Here is a 4,936-nt window from a genome sequence, read left to right on the forward strand (position 1 = left end):
TCTGGATATTGCGAATATAAGATGAAAGCTTTATTGATCAAGGTGGGGTTCTGTGACGCCTTTGTCTGGTCGTTGAACACAAACGAAGTACGCGAAGTTGCAGCTATGGCGAACTTTTAATCTAAACAAAACCCAAAGTCTAAACGATGCCCTAAGGGCTGTATATATGGAGGAACAGGGGGGAATTTCGTGGCCCTTGGTGGAGGGGTCCGAAATCAACCCTATCTCTTGTTTCCCCACACATACGGACTCTAAAAATAGCCTATACTTATGTATTTCGAAATTACATGGGCCTGGCCCAATAATAAGGTGACGCAGCACCTAAAATAGCCTCGGGACGAAATTTATGAAGTGGCATCTTGTATATTTCGTCCAAGGCTTCATGCACCCATTATGGTGGCTTCAAAGTCCTGGAATCATCACTTGTAACTCCGTTCTTGTTCCCCTTGCGCATGCCATCATCTCCATGCTTGTTCTTGCTCCAATGTTCATCCTTCTCCAAGGTAGGCCCTTCATTTGTAAGCAAAACAAATGTATCCAATTTAGGCAGCATCATATTCTCATGAACATTAGAATCATTACCAAGAAACGAAAGTACCTGGTAATTTAGTTGGCGTGCACGAGCTCTAGTAATTGGTCCAGTATGTATAGCAGCAGGGGCTGTGGGTGTAACAATTGTATTGATGTCCTCATCACATAGCTAAGACCTTGCCTCTCCATACCTACCCTCCACTCTACTGTCAGGCTTAGAACCACGACAGAATGCTTGCCTCATATTGAATTTGCTTATAATCGTTCATTGCATTCTACTACTAAGATGTGCCCTTTTGAAGTTGTGTATGGTTTCCTACCTCGTGCACCTATTGATTTGTTGCCTCTTCCATCTTCGGAGAAGGTTAATTTTGATGCTAAACAACGTGCTGAATTGATTTTAAAAATGCATGAGTTAACTAAGGAAAACATTGAGCGTATGAATGCTAAATATAAACTTGCTGGAGATAAGGGTAGAAAACATGTTGTGTTTGCACCTGGAGATCTTGTTTGGTTACATTTGCGTAAGGATAGATTTCCTGATTTGCGCAAATCAAAGTTAATGCCACGTGCTGATGGTCCCTTTAAGGTGTTAGAGAAAATAAATGATAATGCATATAAACTTGAGCTGCCTACAGATTTTGGGGTTAGTCCCACTTTTAACATTGCAGATTTGAAGCCTTATTTGGGTGAGGAAGATGAACTTCCGTCGAGGACGACTTCATTTCAAGAAGGGGAGGATGATGAGGACATCAATGCAATTGTTACACCCACAGCCCCTGCTGCTATACATACTGGACCAATTACTAGAGCTCGTGCACGCCAACTAAATTACCAGGTACTTTCGTTTCTTGGTAATGATTCTAATGTTCATGAGAATATGATGCTGCCTAAATTGGATACATTTGTTTTGCTTACAAATGAAGGGCCTAGCTTGGAGAAGGATGAACATTGGAGCAAGAACAAGCATGGAGATGATGGCATGCGCAAGGGGAACAAGAACGGAGTTACAAGTGATGATTTCAGGACTTTGAAGCCACCATAATGGGTGCATGAAGCCTTGGACGAAATATACAAGACGCCACTTCATAAATTTCGTGCCGAGGCTATTTTAGGTGCTGCGTCACCTTATTATTGGGCCAGGCCCATGTAATTTCGAAATACATAAGTATAGGCTATTTTTAGAGTACGTATGTGTGGGGAAACAAGAGATAGGGTTGATTTCGGACCCCTCCACCAAGGGCCACGAAATTCCCCCCCTCTTCCTCCATATATACAGCCCTTAGGGCATCGTTTAGACTTCAGGTTTTGTTTAGATTAAAAGTTCGCCATAGCTGCAACTTCGCGTACTTCGTTTGTGTTCAACGACCAGACAAAGGCGTCACAGAACCCCACCTTGATCAATAAAGCTTTCATCTTATATTCGCAATATCCAGATTGCAATCTCAGTTTCTTGCTTGTTCTTCGTTTGCTCGCAGGAAACAGACCCTCGTGGTCAGGTTGATCGTGCTCCGGCGTGGTCAATAACCTCTCGGAGTTGGTTTAGCGATTGCTAAGGCGCGACGTCCTCGCACGTTCGTAGTCGGATCGTCAAAGTCGACTGCCACCAAAGCGATATCCATCATCTCATCGAAAGACGGGACACCTTTGCCTCTATCATCCACTAAGTCCTTGATCTGTTTATCTCATATGGCCATATGTTCATGTTGTTTTCTTAGTGATCCGTGCCTCTTTTGAGGATGATCAGTAAGGATGTTTTGTTAATCTTGTAGTGCTCTATCCATCCATGTGTTTGTTTGCAATTATGGAGCACCCTACCTTGAGTCAATCGAGCTCTACTTTTGTCATTTCGTGAATCTGGGCAGATTGTCTACTTGTTAGCGATTTTGCCGAGGATGTTGTAGTTGATCCGTGCATGCTATGTTATTGTTCTTACCATGTCTAGCTTGTATTTTGTGTATTCTTGATGGGTGTATGCTTAGATTATCATGACTTGCTCTGTAGTAAGTGCATCGAGCTCGTAAACATGCCTACTTGATATCTGTTTCAGCATGCTCCAGTTTTCACTAAGTCTGTGATCTGATTATGTTTTTGCCATGTTCACATGCTTGCAAATGTATTTTCTGATCCCTTTTGGCTCAAGGTCACTAAGGGACTTTTGTTAAGCTCTTTGAGTAGCTCCATGCCATGCTTTACTTTGCCATGATTAGGTCCTGTAACATATAGTTTTCATGCTCTAAAGAGTGCTATCTGATCTGAAATTCCAGACAAGTGTTAATTTCACTAAGTCTGAAATCTGTTTACCAAATGCATTTTTTCCATGCTTGTTTGAACCTGTTAATGGATGATTTGGCCGTGGCTTAGTGCTAGTCTTTTGTTAAGCATCATGAGTGGATCCCTGCCATGTATTTTGATGCCATGTTTGGGTGCTGTAGCATGTTCATCTTGTTGCATTTAGATGGCTACTTGTTGTAAATCGCAGAACGTCGCCATATTTAAATTGCTTGCCATTTTCAAACCGTAACTCCGATTCCGGCGTTCTTTATATCGTTTTCAAGCAATTTCATCTCATCTTTCCAGCGGCACACTTGGATTTCCAAGTTGAGGCCAGGTTATTGCATTCCTTGTCAAATCTTGCATATGCATCACATATTGCATCCCGCATAACATACCATCCTTGCATCATATTGTTTGAGCCTTGCACGTGGTTGATTGTGTCCTTGTTACTTGTTTGTCTTGTTTGGGTAGAGCCGGGAGACGAGTTCACTAACGAGAAGCCCGTTGAGTTTGCTTTCGAGGATCCAGTCAACTCTGACAACTTTGCAGGCAAGATGATCATACCCTCGAAATCACTACTATTTTTGCTATGCTAGATGCTCGCTCTTTTGCTATGCCTATGCTACGATACCTACCACTTGCTTATCATGCCTCCCAAATTGCCATGTCAAACCTCTAATCCACCATGTCCTAGCAAACCATTGATCGGCTATGTTACCGCTTTGCTCAGCCCTTCTTATAGCGTTGCTAGTTGCAGGTGAAGATTGGAGACCGTTCCTTGTTGGAACATTATTTTACTTGTTGGGATATCATTATATTGCCATGTTATCTTAATGCATCTATATACTTGGTAAAGGGTGGAAGGCTCGGCCTCTCGCCTAGTGTTTTGTTCCACTCTTGCCACCCTAGTTTCCGTCATATCGGTGTTATGTTCCCGGATTTTGCGTTCCTTACGCGGTTGGGTGATAATGGGAACCCCTTGATAGTTCGCCTTGATTAAAGCTTTTCCAGCAATGCCCAACCTTGGTTTTTACCATTTGCCACCTAGCCTCTTTTTCCCTTGGGTTTCCGGAGCCCGAGGGTCATCTTATTTAAACCCCCCGGGCCAGTGCTCCTCTGAGTGTTGGTCCACCTGTCAGCTGCCGGTGGCCACCAGGGGAAACTCTAGGCTGGCCTACCCGTACCTAAGACAATTTGAGTGTGCCTGAGAACGAGATATGTGCAGCTCCTATCGGGATTTGTCGGCACATTCGGGCGGTGTTGCTGGATTTGTTTTAGCTTGTCGAAGTGTCTTGAAGAACCGGGATACCGAGTCTGATCGGAACGTCTCGGGAGGAGGTCTATTCATTCGTTGACCGTGAGAGCTTGTCATGGGCTAAGTTGGGACTCCCCTGTAGGGATTTGAACTTTCGAAAGCCGTGCCCGCGGTTATGGGCAGATGGGAATTTGTTAATGTCCGGTTGTAGATAACTTGAACCTTAACTTAAATAAAATGAATCAACAGTATGAGTTACCGTGATGGTCTCTTCTCGGCGGAGTCCGGGAAGCGAACACGGTGTTGGAGTAATGTTTGCACAGGTTGCCCTCTAGTTTCTCGCTCACGCTTTGCCTCCTCTTCTCGCTCTCTTTTGCGAACAGGATAGCCCCCTTATATGCTAGTCGCTTGCTGTAGCTCCACATATTTTCCTTGCCTTACCTATTAAGCTTAAATAGTCTTGATCGCGAGGGTGCGAGATTGCTGAGTCCCTGTGGCTCACAGATTACTTCCAAACCAGATGCAGGGCCTGATGATTCCATTCCAGATGACGCGCTTGAGCTCAAGTGGGAGTTCGACGAGGACTCACGCAGATACTACGTGTCTTTCCCTGATGATCAGTAGTGGTGCCCAGTTGGGGTGATCGGGATCGTGTCGCATGTTGGGTTATCTTTTATTTTGGCGCCGTAGTCGGGCCATGAGTGTTTGAATGTTGTAATGCTATTTCTATACTTTGATTGATGTGGCGAGTGTAAGCCAACTATGTATCTCCCCTTTTATTATTTATATTACATGGGATGTTGTGAAGATTGCCTAACTTGCGACATTGCTTTCAATGCGGTTATGTCTCTAAGTCGTGCCTCGACACGTGGG

Source organism: Triticum aestivum, chromosome 1A (genome assembly GCF_018294505.1).
Source record: "Triticum aestivum cultivar Chinese Spring chromosome 1A, IWGSC CS RefSeq v2.1, whole genome shotgun sequence".
In the NCBI taxonomy this organism is placed as follows: Eukaryota; Viridiplantae; Streptophyta; class Magnoliopsida; order Poales; family Poaceae; genus Triticum; species Triticum aestivum.